This window comes from Chiloscyllium plagiosum, chromosome 19 (assembly GCF_004010195.1).
Source record: "Chiloscyllium plagiosum isolate BGI_BamShark_2017 chromosome 19, ASM401019v2, whole genome shotgun sequence".
Taxonomy (NCBI): Eukaryota; Metazoa; Chordata; class Chondrichthyes; order Orectolobiformes; family Hemiscylliidae; genus Chiloscyllium; species Chiloscyllium plagiosum.
In genome coordinates this window covers 32,784,342-32,808,182 of record NC_057728.1, presented here as the reverse complement: position 1 = coordinate 32,808,182, position 23,841 = coordinate 32,784,342, and the positions used below count along the sequence as shown (strand labels likewise).

The 23,841-nt window shown below is 37.2% G+C and overlaps 2 protein-coding genes across 4 annotated transcripts in view; one reads left to right on the top strand and one right to left on the bottom strand.

The window, feature by feature from the left end:
- lrrn3a (leucine rich repeat neuronal 3a) overlaps positions 1 to 17,642 on the bottom strand; it is a 48,227-nt gene extending 30,585 nt beyond the window's left edge. Inside the window, exons 1-2 of one of the 2 annotated variants that reach the window (XM_043709511.1) lie at positions 17,528 to 17,642; positions 7,085 to 7,205 (exon numbers count right to left, since the gene is read on the bottom strand). The gene's annotated coding sequence lies outside the window, so the exon portion shown is untranslated. The remainder of the gene's footprint in view (positions 1 to 7,084; positions 7,206 to 17,527) is intronic. The other variant, XM_043709510.1, reaches the window with a different exon arrangement.
- Positions 1 to 23,841, top strand: part of immp2l (inner mitochondrial membrane peptidase subunit 2) — a 537,230-nt gene that overhangs the window by 259,702 nt on the left and 253,687 nt on the right. The gene's annotated exons all lie outside the window — the stretch shown is intronic.

Here is a 23,841-nt window from a genome sequence, read left to right as displayed (position 1 = left end):
GAGTTCCTGCTCCTGGATTGGGAAGGATATTAGTAACAGCTAGTTTCCGAATTGAGTGAATAATAATCTCCACAAGGCCAGATGGAGGTTGCATCCAGACTGGGACCTCAGTGCCTGACTCATTCTTCACAGGTAAATGACCAACCCAGATTCATTGTGGAGGTCATGCTAGGCATACATAAAGATAAATTATCAACCTGTTGATACTATACCACAGACTGCTAAAAAATGAAGGCAGTATCATATAGACCAAGCAATGCAATCACACAAATGACAAATTATGTCAAAACACTGCCACATCTAGTTGTAAATATTGGTGGACCATTAAGCAATGAAAAGGAGGTGACAGGTTCTCCTTTTAACCTTACCTTCTGTTTTCTTGCAAGATAATAAGTGAAACCTTTAGCATATTTCTTTGTCCAAATATGTTACTTTACCTGCTGACTATTTTGAGCATTGTCTGTTGTTATATAAAATTGTATAGATATGCTGTTCGAACAAAAAGCAGTGCATTCCTGCCTTGTCAATTCACTCACAATCATCTGCAACCTGATGGAAACAGTGTCTTCAAGCAGCATTTACTGATCTCACCAACCCCTCGGCTCACAGCCTCATTCCTGATGAAGGGCTTTTGTCGACTCTCCTGCTCCTCGAATGCTGCCTGACCTGATGTGCTTCTTCAGCACCACACTCGACATTCAATTCTCCCAGATCATTCCAAAGTGATTCTTAGCTCTCGGAGGTTTTCTTTGTTTTTTTGCTTCTTCAATTTAAGCAATTTTAAATTCAGAGTTGTCTTCTACGACGAGGTTTTCTTTCCAGAGATCCTAGCTACGTGAATCTCCCAGCCCTTTCTTGAGCTTTCACATTCCTGTGTGGTACAACATACCTAGTGAAAATTTCACAGTGCCTGGAAGATGGTGGAAAATATGATGAGAATGATAACAAGCAGATTCTCAGTGTTGAGAAAATGAAGTCCAATTTTTCCCTTAAGGTTTCAAAGGCTATAAGAGAATCTGCCTTTAAATGGCAATGATTCTATGCAGCTCATTATTATCTAATCTCTCCCTATTTATATGCTGTTTGTGATTATCCTTGGTATGGTGAGGATCTTGACAGTTTGGGCAGATACGTGCAGCTTGCTGATGGCTTTTTCAGATCTTCATGTTGACCATCATCCTCAACAACTTATAGCATGCTCTATGGGCAGCAACTGCCTCCATTCTTTATCCACTGAAGTCAGCTTTGGCAAATAAACGGCCTTACCACATCATCATGGTCAATCTTGGACTGATAACGTACAATGCACTTAAATCTCCAGGTTCATTAATATCTTTTAAGGAAGGAAGTCTGCCACCTTTACCCAGTGTAGCCTACATGTGACTCCTGAACCACAGCAATGACTTTTAACAGCCCTCTGGGCAACGAGGAATGAATAATAAATTCTGGCCAACTAGTAATGCCCACATCCCATAAATGAATAAAAAGCACTTCACTTCAACACTGAATTTTGGAGCTTGTAGATGCCTTAGATTGTAATGATGCGGTCAGGTTGCTCTTTGTGTAGGGCGACATACCCATCTCAGGCATCTGTAAAGTGTGCATCTCAGACGGCACAGCCTGCTTTCATCATATTTACTCTCTTCACAGCTACTTGGAATGAGTATCACTGCTTTGCCTTTTACAACAGACAGAAACCCAGCTTCGCATGGTTGCCAGCACTGAACAGTAAAGAGAATGGTCACGTTGCCATATGGCACCATACTACATTGAAGTCAGAGCTACAGAACATGCCATCTGATTATGCAGCAAGCGCACGGCATGTGCTTCCATCAGGTAGCTATGTCTGAAAGTCTAAACGAAGTAACCCTTAGTCAAGTCAAAAGGGACAATGCTTAGTCCAGGGTCACCAGCTTCAGTTAAGAGCATCGTTTGATCTCAGTTCAGAGGTTAGCAACGATCAGAATTACTGCTGTTATGACGGAGATGGAAACCATTCAGCCTACTACATTTGCACCAGCTCTCCAAATAAGCATAATTTCTCTGATTCAGTTCTGCAGGTCATGTCCAACTGGAATTTACAGGCATCTGTGTCAGAGTGTTGGGAAGACATCAGTACAAGGGGCAGTGGGACATTTCTTCCTGCAGTGGGACAAAGGCAGAGATTGAATATGTTGGAAGTGAATATAACTGCATGTCTTTCTTTAACCGTCCTTAGATTTTCACAGATGATTCATCCTCTCATAAAAGGTTTCTTTCAAAAGAATGTAAGGCAATTATTGGTTTGGAAAACTGATATATGAAGGATTGCTAACACATTTTGTTGTTTTTGTGGAAAAGTTTTTTACCAGAATGTTCTTTACAGCACTCCCACTAGGCAACAAAATTCTGATGAACTGTTGGTTTTCTACCAAATCATTTCCCTCGGTCATTAATCTACATTCACATCAATATTCAGTCTTGAACTCAGAGACTGTACCAGGAATTCACATTCTCAACTCTATCAAACAACATTGAAACTGGTTGCACAGTTATACGACTAGTCTCAAAGACTGTAATTAGCAGAATTTGTAACTCACTGTATCAGAAACAAAACTTGAGATAGTTTTCACTCAATTATCAGAGGCTATCAAAATGAATATTTCTGACTCATGATAATAATCTTTTAAGTTTCCATTCACTAGGCACAAAGATTGGTACATCTTTCAAAACTGCGTAGAAATGCATTTTTGAAAGGAGATTCAGAGGTGTAGAATTAGCCAGGGTACTGTTTATCTGGGAGGTAGACCTGAATTCAAGACCCACTTAGTCCATAGGTGTGTAACAACATCTGATCAGAAAGTATCCTTAAGTGGAACGGACTCTGCAAGCCTATGTTGACTTATACTCTGTTAATCTTGTATATTACTAGATGGACAAAGAAATGTAATGAGAACCCTGCAAGTCCCAACATGAAACACATCATTAATTTTTATTGAGAATGTCATGCAGACAGCTAAGCTCCAAGTAGATGGATGCTGTCATGCATACAATATAAATTTGAGATCTGCAATTGAAACTCTAAGATAGTGTGTAAGTTTTACTTAGCTCAAATGGTACAGTTAATTTTACTTGAGAGTACAATGGAGAGGCAATGGCCTAGAAGTATTATCATTAGACTATTAATTCAGAAACTCAAACTAATGTTCTGGGGACCCACATTCAAATCCTGCCACAGCAGATGGTCCAATTTAAATTCAATTAAAATAAATCTGGAATTAAGAATCTTCTGATGACCATTAAGCCATTGTCAGGAAAACCCATATGACTCACTCATATCCTTTGCATATCTGTGGACTGTCAGAGGAACCCAGAGCACCTGGTGGAAACACGCAGGAAATCTCCACTGTCACCCAAGGCTGAAATCAAACCCTGGTTCCTGGTGCTGTGAGGTAACAGTGCTGCTTATGTGATAGACCAGTTAGCTTGATCCTGGTCATTGGTAAAATTTTAGAATCCATTGTTAAGGTTGAGATTGCAAGTACTTGGAAATGCATGATAAAACAGGACTGAGTCATGACGGTTTCATCAAAGGGTCTTTTTCAGGATGGCAGCTGGTGACTAATGAAGTTCCACAGGGTCTGTATTGGGACCATAACTATTTACATACCTTAAAAATCTGGACAAAGGTGACTGAGGGCATTGTTGCTAAGTTTGCAGATGACACAGATAGATGGAGGGACAGGTCGTGTTGAGGAAGCTGGCGGCTGCAGAAGGACTTGGACAGGCTAGGAGGGTGAGCAAAGAAGTTGCAGATGGAATACAAGGTGGGAAAGTGTGTGGTTATGCACTTTTGTGAAAAAAAGGCATAAACTATTTTCTAATGGGGAAAGAAATCATAGGCATAAAAAGAATTAGGAGTCCCAATTCAGGATTCTCTTAATATGCAAGTTCAGTTGCCAGTTGGGTAGGCAAATGCAGTTTTAGCATTCATTTCAAGAGGGCTAGAGTACAAGAGCAGAGATGTACTGCTGAGGCTGTATAAGGCTCTGGTCAGACATGATTTGGATTATTGTAAGCAGTTTGGGCCCCCTAGTTAATGAAGGATGTCCTGGCATTGAAGGGAGTCCAGAGGAGATTTACAAGAATGATCCCAGGGATGAAGACTGTGGAAGGAAACTGGAGCACCTGGAGCAAACCCATGCAGACCACAGGGAGAATGTGCAAACTCCACACAGACAAACACCTGAGGCTGGAATTGAACCTCGGTCACTGGCGCTGTGAGGCAACAGTGCTAACCACTGAGCCAGTGGATGGTTAATCTGTGGTATTCATTGTCACCGAGGGCTGTAGAGTTCAAGTCATTGAGTGCATTTAAGACAGATATAGATGGGTTCTTGATCAGTAAGGGGATCAAGCGTTATGGGGAGAAAGTGGGAGAATAAGGTTGAGAAACATGAACAGACCTGATGGACCTTCTCAAGGGTAATTTGGGATGGGTATTAAATGCTATCCAGCCAGTGAAGCCTACATCCCAGAACTTTTGTTTAAGATTTATATAATTGATTTGAATCTGAATTTAGGGGACATGGTTAGTATGTTTGCAGATGACGTCACAATTAGTGGTACAGTGGACAATGAAGAAGGTTTTCTCAGATTGGGTCAATTGGGTCAATGGGCTGAGGAGTGGCAGATGGAGTTTAATTTGGATAAATGTGTGGTATTGCATTTTGGTAAAACAAACAAAGGCAGGACTTACACAATCAATGATTGGTCCCTGGGTCATGTTGTAGAACAGATAGACCTACGGCTTCAGGTACATAACTCTTTGAAATTGTGTCACATGTAGACAGGGAGCTTAATAAGGCATTTAGCATGCTTGCCTTCATTGTTCAGGCCTTTGTGAATAGGAGGTGAGATATCATATTGAGGTTGTACAGGACGTTGGTAAGGCCTCTTCTGGAATACTGTGTACAGTGGTGATCGCCCTACTATAGGAAGGATATTATTAAATTGGAGATGGTTCAGAAAAGATTTCCCAGAATGTTGCCGGGAATGGAAGATTTGAGATACAAAGATAGGCTGGATAGGCGAGAACTCTTTTGCACTGGAGTGTAGAAGGTCGAGGTTTATAAAATTACGAAGGACATTGATGACATCTGCTGAGAAGATTAGACGGTGTTTTAAATATATAGTTATCCCTAAGTTGGCAAGTTTCAAACATGTACATTTAGATTAAATCTCCAAAGTAGTTACATGGAATATTATCCTTGTGCCAAGCATTATTATTTGAATCTGTCTCCAGAGAGATGCAATTTGGCAGATCTTTGATTCTATCTGCCTTGGGCTGCAAGCAGACAGATTCTCCTTTTTTGAATATGTGCACCACTATGAGAACTAAGACTGACAAGTGAAGGATCAAAAAAACAACACATTATTTATCTTTAAGTGTCATAGCCTTTGTTCTTCAGATTAATTTCTTTTCCTAATACTACATCTAGCACATTCATTGCCTCCAGAATATTCACTTCTAGTTTTCGATGATTTCTCTAGTATTGGATTTTCTGTCATAGGTTGAAAGCATTTTCTGGATTCATGCTATCTAGTTTGAAGAAAGAAATCAGTGGGGAGCAAAGATTACATGTGTATCAGAGGATTTTTGAAATTTCACATGCTGGTTTTCAGATTTTAATTTTGGTACAAATGAGGAACTGCAACCTTGGACCATATTGTGGTATAGATAGAGTAAAGTTATCCATAGATATACTCTTCCTGTTGCAACGAACTGGAGAAAAAGCGAATGAGAAAAATGAAATATTGGACATATAATCTAAGGTACCATATATATCTGAGTAACAGTTGAATTTTTTGACTTTTTAAAGTTAAATTTATAGGATCGACGATTATGTGGACACTACCTTTGAGGGGCTGAAATTCATGCCCGTCAAAATTCTGACCGCATCATGATCAGAAGCCCAATTGATCTAAGTGAACCTGGAGAGGAACACACCAGCCAGTGGGCTGGAAACCAGGAGTGGAGTGGAACAACCGGCAGACTGGAAAGCTGGAGTGGAACGTGACAGCTGGCACACTGTTTCATAAATGTTGATCTGTTATCTGTGAAGAACTAGGGTCGACTTTTACAGAAGATATATGCAAAATTCCAGGTTATTTGGCCAAAAATAGGGGGTCGACTTTTACATGAGATCGATTATTACTCGAGTGTATATGGTAGGTCTTGCAACTGATTACTTGCAATTTATTGAACAGCAAACACTGAATTATTAACTTGACACTATGTCTGTCTATATCCTGTTCCACAGAAGTGATTAATGACATTATCAAATGTGCTTTAAGCTTTAATATTGCCATACTATAACAAGTAAAAAGTAGATATTACATTCATTTCAATATATGTGCATTCAAGTAGGTCACACTGTTTGATGATTTCAGATAATTTTAGATAACAATATAATTAATCACTCGTAATTATATCTAGTGAGTGTCCTGTAATCAAACACGATATTTGCAAGCATGGTACTTCCTTATTTTGTTGGTCAAACAATTTTGCATGACTGCTGTTGCTTAGTCTTTCTGAGATTAGTAAAGCTGTCAAATGAAAGTTGAACCATATGCTTTTTGTTTAGAATGACTGCCTGTTACTTTGCTCAATACTATATATTGCAATCATTGGATTTAGTGATCAGTGTACTTTTGGGTGTAAAATGTTGATTTGGTATTACAACTCATTAATCCTTATTTCCCTCTCTTACATGTTTAATGTTTACAAGGAGCTTTTTGCACTGCTGCGCAAGCTTAGATGGCAGTGCATAGCCAGAAGAATGTTCATGATATTACAAGCAGTAGTCAATGGTAATACTTTAGAACAGTTTTGAGTGTTTGGTGCAGTCAATACCAGTACAGCATAAGACTTTCAAGCTGGAGTTTTCTTTTCTTAGGTGATAAAAGTGGTATCTAAAAGGCTGAGCAAATTAGACACAGGAGCTATTGAACTTTCTCAGTATAAAGACTATAATCAGATATTTAAATTGTGAACATTTTTCTCTATCAAGGCAAGAGTTCAACAGAATATCTTATATTCAACCTGCTTATTCTGTTGTGTGTAAATAGGTGTTGTTTCAGCCTTTTCATACAAGGCCTGGTGCTTCAGGTTTTTGCTAAAGTTGTAAACCATGATCTCTAGAATCAATATGGTGGTTCTCCTCCTACATGAAACAGACATCAGCAAATAATTAAGAAAACATACATTACAGTGTTTTCTCTACATGCAGTAATTCAAACAATTATACAAAATTTTGGTGAACCAAACTATAGAAAGCAAAGATTAGATTAAATGTCTTGCTAAATCCAAAATGGCAGCTGTGTTCACTGACGCAGGCCTTATGTAATCCAAAAAGTACTCGAATCAAGTATATTAAAAGTGATTGAAAAAAAATATCTAGCGAAAGTGTTTTCCACCCCTCATGGCATGAGGCAGTCCTTAAAGTCTTTCAATGTCACTTTTAATGATGATCACCAGGGAATGTTTGAGAATGAAACAAATTGACTTAGCTAATAATTCTTTCTCTCTTTCCCTTTCTCTGGGAAAGTGTCTTTCCCAGTCCAGCTGGTTGAGATCAGGAATTCACAAAATGTCACCACATTGTAAACCAGAGAAGTAGTATACACTTCACTGTTTGCTAGCACAGTACATTAGTCTAGCTTCACAATGCACCACCAAACCACATGTTAGTTATCATGAACGTTTCATTATCAGTTTCTGTCCAGTTTTTTTTTGTGACAATTCTACATTGATTTTCTAAAATTATTTGAATCGTAGTTAGTGAATTTTTTGGTGTGGAATCCACGTTAGTCAGACAGTACTGATGCTCATGAGATGTATATTTATGATGATAACAGCTCAATATAAAGTATAGCAGATTATTTGTCAGACTAAAAGGCTATCTACTTCTATTTCAGCAAATCGATACATTTTACAAAACCTACTTGCCTTAGATTCTGGATGGGTCATTTCTCCTGCATGCACTAAAGTATCCTTTATTTTAGAATTTGGACTTTGAACTAGTGGGCTGTAGGTTTTGCTCTGTGTGTATGAGGAAGTAGAATGTTAACCTACCTGTACTTTTGGAGCTAGGACTTCTTTAAGCCATATGACAGAGGGGGTCCCTGGGGTTATAATTTGTTTGTGTTGGAACAGTTTTACAAGTGAACAGTGTAAACATTGAGAAACATTAGGTTGTTTTCAGTTTAGACATATCAGGCTTTTTTGTATAGGAGAAAACCCGTAGCTTGGAAAGTATTTCATTTCACATGGATCTCAGTGAAAGTTCTGTGTATGAGAAAGGTTCTCCTGAAGGAAACAAATAGTTTAGAACCTTCAAAAAATGTTTCCTCAGTGTCAGGATTTAATTTGAAAGTTCCAGACCAGAAGTGTTTGGTTATAGCCCAGAGGAGTTATTCAAATATTAGGAAAGCCTAAGCTAAGTTGTGTAACTAATCAAAGAGGTGGCTACTAAACTCTCAAAACTGAAATGGGAAAAAAACAGGTTAGACTTATAAATGTGATGGGCAAGCAAAGTGTCTTTCTTTTTTGAGCAATGTAATAAGATGGTCGTGTAATAGATGGGATTGTTTCTTTACTAAGATATTTTGAAATGTTTCAAATTGTGTTATATATTAACAGCTTGTTTTATTCTATTTTATCTTTTCTTTTGTGTACAAGCTTCTGTTTATTGTTACAAGTAAATCTGCAGCATTGTGCTTGGGTTTCAGTGAAAGATTACTTTTTAAAAAATCTATCAAATCAGAGTTCAATCTGCAATCTGACTTGTCCAGTAAAAAAAATAATCAAGGGATCATAAAACTGACATACAAGACCTTCTTTTATATAGATTAATCAGTGATTACCAGCAATAAATGGGCGGCACGGTTGCTGAATGGGCAGCACGGTGGCTCAGTGGTTAGCACTGCTGCCTCAAAGCGCCAAGGACCCCCCGGGTTCAATTTCCACCTCGGGCCCTTTCTGTGTGGAGTTTGCGTTCTCCTCATGTCTGCGTGGGTTTCTTCCGGGTGCTCCAGTTTCCTCCCACAATCCAAAGATGTGCAGATCAGGTGAATTGGCTGTGCTAAATTGCCCACAATTTTATGTCCATTAGTCATGGGTAAATGTAGGGAAATGGGTCTGAGAGGGTTACTCTTCGGAGGGTCGGTATGTGCTTATTGGGCCAAATGGCCTATGTTCACACTGTAGGGAATCTAATCTAAAAAAAATGTGTTTTTACTGACGGAATAATGAAGCTGGAATTTTGCAGACTTTGTTCCTCATTTTATTAAAAAAAAGCATACTGGCCAGCAGAGGAAACAGGGTCATACTTAAAAGTGAATAAGGACAGTTATGACAGAACGTACTCCTTCAAACCCCAGTATCAACCGTGAACACATCACTTGAAAATTGAATTACATTGACCATAATCGAGAAGAGTATTCCAATGCCTTTACCAGCTTCCGCCAAAATACCTACATCAGCCAAACAATTAGAAGAGCGATAAAGTGACATGGGATATTTTGTCAAAAAATCTTTCCCTCATTACAAAGAAACATACAACTTTCACATTGTCTCACTAAAAAACTTGGCAAAAGGTGAAAATTAGGCATTTACTATGTTGAGATTCATTGGTTCAATTTAGTTGCACAGGAAATATTAAATAAAGTCACTTTATAATAGAGCTTCATAAAAAAAATGTTTCCAAGGACCTGTTAAAAAGAAATATTTTGTAAAGTTATAGATTTTGTTATCTGTGTGCCATTTTATTAATTGTCATAATTTGTTTCTACTGTCTTATTCATGGTAGTGAGAAATCTGTTCTTTTTCAGGCCCCCTGGGTTGCCATACCAATTCTGCATTTGCTCAGAACCATGAATGCATTAAGCTAAGCTACCATTATATATTTTCATATTGTTTTAGCAAGAAACTGATGAAAACCTGTATGACCTGATTAAATAATAAAGATCCATCTGACCACAACAAGGATGAGAGCAAATATTTCATGTAACTGAACGGCATGAAGACATAACCTCACTAGAGTTTATTCTTCAAATAAAAATCAGATTAGGGACAAACCCATTACAGTTAAGCACACTGATGATAATGGTGAGCATAGGTGACTTACATTATAGTAATTATTTTTATTTAAAAAGCTAATTATATCATTATTTACATTAATATGGCTTCATTGACTCTAAGGCACACATCAAACAATTCAGAAATCATCAGTTGGGATTTCTACAACGAATTAATAAAAACTGGTTTTGGTTTATTTTGCCAAAGAAAGTTATACATATTCCTTAAAATAAGAGAATTTGAGGTAACTGACCGTAAAGCCATTGAGTTTCACATTTCAGTTTAAATATCATCTTCACTGGTTCAATGGTACTAATTATCTTTACTATTGATAAGATGCTGCAACTGATTATTTTATGCAGCTAAACTCACAACATCACCTTATCTCTTGATTGGTTTTATGTGCTGCAGTGGTCATAATTAAGACAATGGATTTGTAAATATGAAAGATTTCCCAAATTATATTTTGATTAATTAAAGGCTAAATTGGGCTTCTTGTCTAGCACTTCTCTAAAATTTTTTGTTTGAAATACTGGAGCTCTTATCCTTGATAACTATGAATTCTTACTGCATCCTGCACAATCAAATATGTGCATGTACACAAGTTGTATTTCTAACGCAACCCAAAGAACTCTCTAAAGAGATCATGGGCTTCATCATGTAATGATACAGCGAAGGTTTTCTAGTGAATGTCAGATTATTTAAGATCAATTGCCCGAATGTTGCCATTTTGTAACATTTTTAGAAAAATCAAAGATTTATATATGTACCAAGTACAGGCCTTATGGGTTTGGGTCATTGTGGACCTACCAGAAATCAATATTGAGACTTCGGAATGTACGGGTTGTTAAAACGCAGTTATATGCATGGTTAATTCGAAAAGGTAGCTGAAAATGTGTGGCTGGAAAAGTGCAGCAGGTCAGGCAGCATCCAAGGAGCAGGAGAATCAATGTTTCGGGCATGAGCTCTTCAGGAATGAAGAAGGGCTCATGCCCGAAACGTCGATTCTCCTGCTCCTTGGATGCTGCCTGACCTGCTGCGTTTTTCCAGCAACACATTTTCAGCTCTGATCTCCAGCATCTGCAGTCCTCACTTTCTCCTAATTAGAAAAGGTAGACAGACATACAACTGAAAGTATTTACCAAATAGTCACGTTGTAAATTTTTGAATAACAGTCTCCATAGGGATAAATTAAGATTTTTAACAATCACTATTCATTTCCCTATAGAACAACAGTACACTGGTACTTTATAGAAGTGGAATCAGTGTGTTTATAGAAATAAATTGTGCAAGTGCTTTCTTCACTCAACATTTTTACTCAGCAAGAGACTGTAAAGTGTATAGGTACTGTTAATTTATAAATTATAATTGCATAGGAAGACTGTTACAAAAATCATGATCATACTGATGATTGTAATCCTAATGGAGCAAGGCCATCAATAGCAAATGGCATGGTATTGAAGATCAATGTTGTCTTTCTCATTGTCAAAAGTTTTGATCTATAAACATCAAGATAACACTATAGCGTATGTGACTATATTAATGGGACCCTTTCCCCTCAAGTACTGCAAATAAATGTTACTTGTCCACAAAGCACTTACTCCAGTGAAATTTGGTAAACAGTGAAAAAAGATCATCAAATCTCAATACTTTAGTGTTTAGCTGTTTCCATGAAGTAGGCACAACTACTCAAAAAAAAACCTTCAGTGATGGAAAGATTTGGGGCCAATGGATCTTAAGTCATCTGTTGAGAATGGTATCTGCTAACACTGCTGTATAAGGACATTTTCAATTGCATTAAAATGTGTTTTATAATTACAATTTGTTGATGCTTCTCCCAGGAATATTTACAGGAATGCTTTTGCATATTCTCTCTCTCTCATAGCAGTGGTTAAAGTTACAGCTGCTATCAATCCTATCTCCCAATTATAGATTTTAGTCCCAGATTTTCTTCCTGTTATGTGTTCCTCTTTGGCTTTACAGCAGTATATTGTTGTTCCCGAATTCCTATATGATAATATACTTTCTTATTGCATATTTCCTTTGTCCATTCATATAAAAAGTGGGAAATAAGAACACAGTGTAGCCTCTCATTATTTCTTCTGCCCTCAGCCAATATTCTGAGGGTTGCATTTATTACAAGTGATGGTTGCAAGTTATGTCAGAGAGTGACATGTACCGCCAGCACTTACATCAATCATTCAATGGATGTTTTGTATTTTAAACTTTTAAAACCAGCATTGCCACTCCATTAAAAAAAAGGTTGAATGTGGACAACCTCAGTGTCTTGTTTGACGGTATTTCAAAATCTATTATTGACTGCTTACCTCTTGACTGGTCTCACCCTCATATGTACTAAGTCATGGTTTCTTCAACAGCGTCTTTGCTAATGCCCTCAGCCCCATCTCAAACCAGTTCCAAATATTTCAAAATGTTGCCACCAGAAACTCTTAGGGAATTAAGTTCCATTTTCCCTCCTGTGGCTTACTGCTTTCCCAAGATTCCTTGTCCTTGTTATAAATTCCTTTATGGTTGTACTCTCCAACCTCATCTCTGCAAAGTTTTGATGTGCACTGCTATACAATCTATACATCAGTACTTAATCGCTGGTCTCCTGTGTATCACCCTCTATTTGTTCAGCCATTTTCTCCCTAAAGCTATCTCTTTTTCTGCATGATTTTGAACTAGGTTTTTTATTGCATCTCCAAAATTTTGTTACTTCTCATTCACTCATTGTATGTTAAGAACTTTATTATATTCAGAGCTTTAAATATAATGTGTTCTTGCATCACATGGACTTAGGTACTTCAGATCACCAAATTGCCAAATAGAAAGATTCATAGCATAATTTCTGAAGCACAGGATTAAAATTAAGCATTGGTAAACACTACTTCTGGCGACATAACTACTTTTTCATTTATATTACTACTTTGGTAGTGATTTTGGCATTGCAGAAAATTGGCGATACAAATGTGCTCTAAATGCTAACCAACTAGTGCTAAACATCCTGAAATTTGTAGCTATAAAATAATAGAACACAAATCTCCTTTGCTGCTGTTGTAACTTGGATAGAAAGTTTAAATGGCAGCAATGGATAATTGAGCCATTTATGAAAGCTGAGGCATGTTACTGTAGGTCTAACACTTCTAACTGATGGGAAAAAGACATTAATTATAGCAACTATTAGCTCTGCTGTTCAGCATAAAGGTTAATGCTTCAAGTATGAGGGCTGTAAATTTTAAAAAATAATCGAAGATTTATGCGTTTCATTGTACAGAGGCGACAGTAATTGAATCTTAAGGCAAATTGGTGAATACAGTGCACTGATATCAAGGTCAGATGTTGGACCTGCTCTGTATTACAATGTTGTCTGCTTTTATGCTTTTATTTCAGATTGACAGCATTGGCAGTGTTCTTTACTTAAGGCTGTTTTCCCATTCACCCTTCCTACTTGCAACACTCACCAAATCTTCCCTCCCTCCTCCAAACACCCCTCCAACCACCACCACGCTCCCCCAACCCTGAATCCATCCAAGTATTTTTGTCCAAGCTTCCCTTTATATTTCCCTGTAGGTGAATGGTTAAAAGCACAGCAGGAAATCAAAAGTATGAAAACAATTTAACTGTTCTCACAAAAACGTTATTGTGACCTTATGGGGATGACGGAACATCTATTGATGCAAATTTTAAATTACAAGAGCATGGATGTTTTAAATGCGGCTGTACAGGGCTTTGCTCAGATCGCATTTGGAGTTCTGTGTACAGTTTTGATCTCCTTATTTGAAAAGCTACGATATATTGCATTAGATTCAATGCAGAGGTGATTCGTCTGACTCATTCCTGGAATGAAAAACCTGTCTCTATAAGATAAGCCCAATTGCCTTAAAGCCATTGAAGTTTAGAAGAATAAGAGTTGATTGTATTGAAAAACATATGCCGGGGTAATGTTTCCTTTTGTGGGCAAGACTAAAACTAGTGGACACAGTCGAAGAAGAAAGAGGTCTTTTTAAGATGGAGATTTTGAGATTTTATTTTTTTCAGAGGATTTTCAGTGAATGAAATTATCTTTCCCAGTAAGTGGAGGCTGGGCCATTGCATTTATTAAAGGCAGAATTTTGTTGGAAAATCAAGGGTTATGGAGGAATGATTGGAAAGTGATGTTATTTTTTTGAATGGCAAAGCAAATTAAAAGGAGCAAATGGCCTACTCTTGCCCCTAAATCTGTGTTCATAAGTTCTTCATGGGTCCGTCCAAGTCTTGTTCGTTCTTCCAACTAACATTGTGCGCACACTTCCTGCCTCTACCACGATTCTCTTAAGCTATATATAATGATATGGCTTCCTCTTTTTCTTGTCCAATCTCATTGGGAAAGCTCTAGCCTATATTTGGAGTAGTTTATCTCCTAGCACTTTATCAGAGAGTATGTTGATACTGGTGTCAGTTATGAGGATTTTAAACTTGTATGACGATTTCATCCTTATTACTAAAACTGGTTTGTTGTCATAATTGTGTCATTTAGACACAATTTTGAAAATTCCAATGTTATTGATTTCTTCGTGCATGCATTGTAAAATATACTGGTATCAGTAGATTCAAAATTGGGTGTTTGTCAAAACCTAATGTTCTTAGATAGCAATTATTTTTGTATGGCCATCTCAGCATGCAACCTTTATTAGATTATAAATCTGTTTTCATATTTTACTTAGTGGATCTATTTGTGCCGGCTAGTCTGACTTACAGTACAAATGAAATTCCATATAATGAGATGTAAACAGCAATGGTTTCCAGTTCCCACCCATAATATTCATCTGGTGCTTGCTGTTGAGAACTTGCTGAGTCCAGCAAAGCAGCTTTAGAGCAGTTGCAGAAACCAAGTCTGTCCTTGTCCCTACAGCATGCCACTACTATTGTGTTTCTTTTGTATATTGTTTACTTTGCTACAGACACACTGTAATGTTAGAATATTAGCTTCAAATATGTTTGAAGAACTGATACCTTTAGAGTAACTCTCACCACCAATCAAGAACATATAATCAGGAACAAGTCTCTTCTTCATGGCAGTTTTCACCACGGCTTATTAAGAAACACACGTGGAGGCGGATTTTACAGCAAATGTGTTCTATTGCTACTAACTTTTCTAGAAGCCAGACTGATTTAAGAGGTGTAGATTAAAATGGGGAGCTAAAGAGTTTCCTTCACAACTTGCAACACAGAATTATAATTCCTAATTTGAATTGTGATTATAGCACTTAAATAATTGTACTTAATATGTATCATAAAAGGAGAGCTTGGCTGAAATGAGAAATGTATTCTGGAAAAATTGTTCTTGTATTAATGCTATACCAGTGGAGCATGCTGGATATGACTAAATCAGATCTCAGTGTAACCATGGTGAAAACAACGTGAACACCATCTTCGGTGATTTAATCTTAACAACTTGGTCTCAAATCATTGTAAACCATACAAGGTCTTTTTGAATTGAATTAAATGGGATTTAGATTGTGAACATCAATGAGCTAAAATTTACATATTTATTGTATTCCTTTTTTAATTGCTTAAAACACTGGTGGATTCATTTTGATGCATTGTATGCTGACAAAGTTACTTTGACCTACAGTTGACTTCACTTCCTTTCTTGTTTGAATGCTGCTAATGTATTGCATACATTTGCCATGGTTCATTCTTTTTGTTTTTGTTGTATATGCCAGTTTACAAATACAATATTTTTCATATTATTCTACCAACTTAGCTTCAAAATTTACAATCTCTTTATCAGATATACAGACTTGGGTATGGAATTCATGTTGTATTTGCAGTTTTTGCAGGATTTCAAATTTCTTCTAGTTGAAAAGCAGTTTCCTATTGAACAATTTATATAGATGCATTTTTTGGCTGTCAGTGTATAGGTTCTTACAGACATTAGGACATAATGGGGGGAAGACAGTAACTTATTATCATGTGTATACCACCCACTACTGTTCATGTCGGTATACATTAAAGGTTAGCATTTGCTGAAACATTTCAGTTGTCTTGCCTACTTGCATTTAGTAAGTACTTAAAATGTTTACAAAAATTAATTTGAATGAATGTAAGGCCTTGTTGACAACCTAGTAGAAAATGGAAGTAAGTGGTCATGCTTCATCAAAGTTAGAGACAACATCACTTCTCCACTTCACTCACCCACTGCAATTATGTATGAACTGTTGTTCTTTTGCAATTTAATGAATTTCTTTATCAATGAGATTGTCCTGTAACAAGCAGTAATTATATATTTAGATGTAAGATTGATCTAGTATAGTTCTATTAGAAAAACCTGTATGAAAGACAATAGATTTAATAATACAATAGACCTATTCAAACTACAGTTCTTTTATTATTCAGTCATGGAAAAAAGACAATGTTGCCTCATGCTGTAGAAACAGCTTTATTATAATTTACCAAGGTTGTTTGATTAAATTAACTCCTTAGCATCTGAGCAATTAATTTAGGACCTTTTTCAAAGGGTGAAGCCAAATCAGAGTTTTGGATTTTTTAAAAGAAAAATCCTGATCTAATAGAAAACAAAAGTGTTCTTTGATTTTATATAACAATGCAGCACAGTATCAATGTTGGACAGTCTGATAACGGAAGGAAATGTTAAATGCTTTGAGAAATATTGTCAGATGAAGATAACATATAAAAGCTCCAATTCTACAATCTTGGTCCATATGGATGGAGTTAAAAGTAGTAGATATAATGTTATTTTATCTGTAGTTATTTTGCACCAATATGTCAAATGTATCAGCAATTGGATTTTATAACTGCCCTATTTTTGTTGAGCTGTTTTAAAGATTGTTATTTACTACCAATCTGCAGACCTAGATCAACAGAAGGTCAATACGCTTTCGTAATAAGCTCATTTTGTCTTTGTGCCATGAGTTCATTTTGTTCATGATCCAAGGCAGATCACAAGCTTTAAACTAAAACCACCTTTTTTAAAAAGAGGTTACCCTGTGTTCACTATTAGTTACTTAGGATAGATAACTGAATGCTCATCTTCAACTGCAATAGTCTCCCTGCTCATTTCTACTGATATGAAACATAAGATTTAACATCCCAGGCACCTTTTGTATTATACCTGTGCTGACCTTTTTTTATTATATCTACACTGACAATCTCTTCAAAATTTTATTTTAATTTCCGTTATGCGTTTTCTGATTTGACGCCTTTAAGAATAAATCACAACTTTATAAATCCCAAATATTCATAATGTTCTTGATTAAGAGGAGGGATTGGATTAAGAGAGTTCAGTTTAACTAAAGACTCATTAATCTAAGACACATGCATCTGTTGTGCATGTGTTTTAGTAATAATACTGTATCTGGAATTGACATGAAGCATTAAAATTAAAATGTAAAATGAGCTTACCGTAACATCCTCAAGCATCTAGTTCAATCCGCTTGGTTTCTCCAGAGCTTCTGAGCAAGGTCTGTTTCAGATAGGAAAGATGTTCAGAAGCATGTATCCTGCTCTCGGATGAGCAGCAATACTTGAGCTGTGTCTTAACAATAAGCATCTGTTTGTATTGTTTGCAGTACCTCTGCCGTCGAGCCGAGGCTGACAATCCGGTGTATGAAAATGCTGCTAAGCTCCTTTATATTTCCCCTCGTATCCAGAGTCCTTAGTGGTGCATGATTCACACTATCAGTTGTCACATTATCGGACTGCCTGCTCAGCGGTCATTAATAACTGAACACCCTCCATTCCCCAGAGAACAGCCAATGATTTCCAAGAGCCAAGGTGTATCCTTTACAACTGCTTGAGTCTGGTTGGATGAAATAACTTGTCCATCATCTGGCAGTTCTGCTGAAGAGTGGGTAAAAGGACCGAGTGTTCAGATTTCCCTTTGTATCCTCAGGAGCTGCTCTGCTCACAGTCGGGGACGTAACAGCGACACTTCTTGAGACATTGTTGGTGCCTTGCACTTAGCAATGTTCGATGGTGCATTTGATTTTAATGATTGGCGAAACTAACCTCGTTTTATCTCTGAGGGCTGTGAGCATCTCGCTTTATTTGTTTTCACACTGTAGGGATGGTGACTAACTCCTGGCAGGAAAACAAGCCGTGCCAGACACATGTGATAAGGTAGTGACCTCCCTCCCCTTTCCTATTAATTCATCAACAACAGCACCGAGCTTGGCGTAGACACGCGCATATCTGTGCTGTTCTCCTGTGCATAAACTTTAAAAAAAGTGTCTCGCAATATTTGCGAAGCATCTACTGGATTGTATTTGGAATCCATTTGGAACATAAGCTTTATCCTGTAACGGTCTTGACAGCTACAGGATCAATGGGTTCAGGAGTATTATTTTAGGTTTTGCTTCATTTTCTGTTATGTCGTCGTAGAATACTGATTTAAGAGTTGTATAGTTAGAAAGCCTTCGGTTATGTTTTACTAAGGAACTTGGTAACCTTAACGGAAGTACATGTGAACTCTGCTGAATTCAAATAAGGATAACGCCCGAGAGACACATGACTGCACTGTAAATACAAGCGAGGACAAAGCTCTTTGGTCTGCTGCAGTTTGAGGAAGTTTTGGTGTCTGTTACTGTTTTGTGAGCCACCTGCCCACATTCTGATTCTTTCCCAAGTGATACAATTAAAGGTTTCAGTTGTCTGGAAAGCGGGGAAGCCTGAGCAATTTGTACAGATATTTAAACTGACCGTGAGCATTATTCGATTTTTGAAAAAAAATGATTGCCCCCTTCGTTTAGGATTTTAAAAACGTCAGTTTAATTGAGAATTCCCACTCACCAGCAGGACAATGCACTTGGCTTTCCTTAATTTTTATTTGTGTAAAATGTTTGAAACAATATTTAACCACATATTAGTAAAAATAGGTGGTTATATTCCTGAATCGGTGTGCAGTCCTTCACGTCATATTTGTGCTGGGAGCGTTGGTGAGGCCGTGCCTAGTGTATTGAGAGCAATTTTGGACTCCTTCCAGAGGGAAAAATCTACTTCCCAGATTGCGAGGGCAACAAGGTTCATTACTTTAGTTCCTCGGGTGGAGGAATTTTGCTATGGGGCAAGATTAATAGACTTGTCCTATATGCTCTGAAGTTTACAGAATAAAATGTGATCCATTGGAACCATACAAGAGACAGAATTCTTACAAGGACCTTCAGACTGAATGCAGGGAGTATGTAGAGGGGAGGGGAGAAGTTCTACAACCAGGGGATAAAGTCTCAGAATAAAAGACTGATCATTGAGGACTGAAGTGAGAAATTTATTCATTTAGAGGGGATGAATTTAGAATTCCCTATTACAGACAGCTGTGAGTGCTCAATCAGTGAGTATATTCAAAATTAAGACTGATTGATAGATTTCTACATATCAAAAACTTATAGAGGCATGGCAATAGTGTAGGAAAATGGCTTAATCCAGAGGTGAAAGGTCAGTATTCAATCCAGTACCATCCCTGGAAGCATGGTTAATAATGGTTCAGTTCAGATTCAGTTGAGTCACAAGTATCTGTTTGTTAACTGGTTTTCTCCTCCAAATTTGTTCTTAATACAAATTCTCTAGAGTTCAACAGATGTCAATTAAATCCCTCTTCAAAGGATTGCTGTTGTGAATTTTTCAATAGATTGAATTGAATAATTGATTGGCATGGACAGGTTGGACCAAAGGGTCTGTTTCCATGCTGCACATCTCTATGACTATGACTCTATAAGTTGAAGTTTAGAAAACTAAAGCTGGTGACTCCAGACCCTATTGAAATTACAATTCAGCAAATAATGAGACATTAAAAAGCATACATTACTACTAAATTAATACTAGTACCTTTCCCATGCAGGTCTTTCTTCTATTTTCTTTATTGCGTTCAGTTGCTTGGCCAAATGGTAGATATGCAAATACAGGTTTCATTCAGGAAGGCAACGATTGACAAGTGAGATTCTGTAATATATTGATAATGTGTGCAAGGTGATTCTGGAGGAAAGTGTGACTATTTTACTTTTAATAAAAAGAAAGTTTATTTGAGAAGGCACAAAACACATTGAAGGACTTCATGAAGGGCATGCAGAAGTGAAGTCAAAGAGTCAGAGACAGAGAAAACTCATCTACCCAATTCTTCAAACATCATCTTCTTTGCTCTGTATATGGCAGAGTCTGCACAATATCTAATGAAGCTGTCAGCCATCTCAGATCTCATTGAACTGGATTAGCAGCAAGTTACCCTTAGTTCCCAATGACTGCTTAAGAAAATTATTGGAAAGAAATAGTTATAAATTCTTCAGAAGTTGTGAAACGTTCTGTCAGACTTGAAACGTTACTCTGTTTCTGACTCTACTGATGCTACCAGAACTGTTAAGTTTCTCCAGCATTCTCTGGGGTTGTTTTAGTTATACTTCTTCTCAGTTAAGAACTGGTTTCGAACCAACCTCAAAGACTAGTGCCATTTTTACCTTCAGAAAGCACATTTGGGATTCCTTTCTCTGTAAGATTATTTTAATTCTTTTACGTGTCTAAGCATCATTGGTAAGGCCAGTTTTTGTAGCTGTTCTCTAAATTTCTTGAGATTTGGTGGCAAGCTGGTGAGAACAGTGATGAATGCCTTTTTCACATTTATTTGAGGTTCCTCCCAGCAGCAATTCAAACAGACCATTCAGAAACAAAAATGTATAAATGAGGTGGTGTTACTACCTGTTTGTAGCTGAGGCACTATTTAAACAGTGCTTTTTGATAATCTAGCTCTATTATAGATTCTCTTGAACTGGTTTAGTACTGCGTGGACCAACATTCAAGATTTAAAATGTAAAATAAAAGTGTTGTTAATTATCAAAAGTTTTGAATTATTCATTATCTAAGTGTATAATTAACTTTTTTTAATGAAACCTCTTGAGTTAAAAAAGGCTTCATCTGATTCTTGGTCAATGGATCAACCATTTAAATGGCTAATTTTGAAATGACTGCATGTAATTTATTGCTGAACTTAAATGAATGCACCATTATACTTTAAAAACAATGTAACAATCAATTGTAATTAAAAAGGTATTTAGAAATCATGGGTAAAACTTGTTTTTGCCACTAATAAGGTAATTATTACACGCATGGGAAGATTTTTGATTATTCATCCACTCCCCTAATGAAAATATCATTAGATGCTCAAGGACGTTAGGCGTGTATCTTGCATACCCTCATTATATTTATGTTTTTTCACCAACTATTTAAATTTGTCTTGGTATAAAATTGGTACCAGCTTGGTGGTATAACAATAGATGCCCTGTTTCTTCTATAGTTGATAGTTCATTTCACTTGCTCCAGCAGCATTTCACATGGAAAGGTTTTGAATATGGTTTCATGTTGTATTGGTTCCAGTATAACAGCGTACATCTCCTAGTGTAAATGGAAACTAGTAATTCTTGTTTGTGGTGTATTTTCAACCCTTCACAGAATGGATAGATCAGTCCTGGTGCTGAAAATGTGTTGCTGGAAAAGCGCAACAGGTCAGGCAGCATCCAGGGAACAGGAGAATCGACGTTTCGGGCATAAGCCCTTCTTCAGGAATCTTATGCCCGAAACGTCGATTCTCCTGTTCCCTGGATGCTGCCTGACCTGCTGCGCTTTTCCAGCAACACATTTTCAGCTCTGATCTCCAGCATCTGCAGACCTCACTTTCTCCTCAAAGATCAGTGCTGGTAACAAGTTTCATGTGTGAGTGGCTGGAAGAAGTAAATATATGGTGTAAACACACAATGTATAGTTCAAGTTCTTCTAAGTTAGGATAGAATGCATCAAGCATATTGCTCCTTGTGTGGGTGGCCCAGATATTGTTACCATGAGACTAGCAAGGCTATCAACGTTTACCATGTTGACAAGGTAAGTCTGTCAACAACTCTGGCTTCTCCATAAGCCTAGTGAAATGTGAAAATTGTTAAGTTTCTTTAAGAGATATCTTGCTTGTCCACAGGGGGCACTGGTGCAATCCTTGCTAATAGACTGAAATCCCTGTAATGGTATGAATTTGCTGTACGCAGCCTCTCATTGGTATGCTTAGGAGTAAGTTGAGTTTTTAACAATGTAAAAAGTGATAAGTATTGCTGAACAACCACATTATCCTGGAGAAAAAAATAATTTTATAAGTTTACAGACTTTATTTCTCAAGAAAAATAATATTACAGAGGTTTTGTTTTGCTTTTTCTGTGTTTCTTTAAAATTTATCTCTGTTTCTTAATCTCATCTGTATTTCCCAAGCATTATTGCCCTTCCTAGAGTTAGTTTAAATAGAGTTTTTATTTCCAATTTTTTGCTTTCTTAATTTGATTGATGTTGCCCAATGAAGTTACTTCATCCAAATTGGCCAGCCTTTCTGCTGCTTGCACTGTTCACAGATATTACTAATCCTTTGTAGGAAGCATTGCCCAGACAAATATGTCAAATTATTGGAACCTCCATTGATAACTTCCGGTAATGGTAAGCAAGGGAGCAGGAAAACGTCTTTCTTTGCTGGTGAGGGAAAAATCTAGACCATTATTGTTTTATTTACTCAGTGTTGACATTATAGAAGAGTTCACAGAAAAGCTAGTGAGAAGATTTTAAACTGCCTAACTTGGTCTTGTATTGTGTTCAAAGAGTAACCATTTACTGAAGTGTTTATAGTCGGTCAATAATGTATGTGATGTGGCCTCATGCTTTTTTCATTTCAAACAGCCTGCATATTGGACACTATTAATCCATCTTCTAAGATGTAAACCATAGTGTGCCAATGTAACATAATGGTGGCAGTTCCCTTGGAGGATACACAATTGTGTTATCACAAGCAAGATTGTCAAACAGTTTAAATTTTAAAGAATTAGTTGTCAAAGATCTTCATACCTTTGTCTTTGCATTGAAGATACTCTGCACCATATTGTGTTGTAATTTTACACTGCTAAATGGGATAGACTTGAACAGATCTAGCAACTTAAAACTGGGCATCTATTAAGTGGTGTGGACCATTGGCAGAATTGTATTCAGCTACAATATGTAACCATTTACCCCAGCATAATTCCTAATCTACCATTTCCTATCAAGTCAGGAGATCAGCATTGTTTCAATGCAGAGTGCAGGAAGGCATGCCAAGAGTATCACCAGACGTATATAAAAATGAAGTGTCAACCTGATGAAGCTATAACACATGATGAGTCGGACAGCAGAAGCAGATAGGGCTAAGCAATCCAACAAACAAAAGATCAGATGTATACTCTGTAATCCTGACACATCCAGTTGTGAGTGGTGGTGGATGATTAAACACTAGTACCATTATCCTGCATTTTTATTGATAGGGAAGCATATCACGTCAGTGTAAAAGACAAAGTTGAAACTTGAGATCTACCTTCAGCCAGAAGTGTCAACTGGATAGTCCATTTTGGCCTCCTCCTAATGTCCCCAGCATCATAGATACCAATCTTCAACCAATGCAAATCATTGTGTCTAGTAGCAAGAAATGGCTGAAGGCATTGGAGCCTGCAAAGGCTGTGGAGCCTGTCAATCATTTGGCAATATTACTAAGAATCGTGCTCAAGAACTTGTCGCATCTCTAGACAAGCTGTTCCAGTAGTGACACCACTGGTATGTACTCGACAATGTGGAAAATTACCTAGATGTACCTTCCCACATTTATAAAGGAATAACATACTTGTTGATGTTCAGTTTGTGTTCTGCTCGGTCCATTTAACTCCTGATCTAATTATAACCTT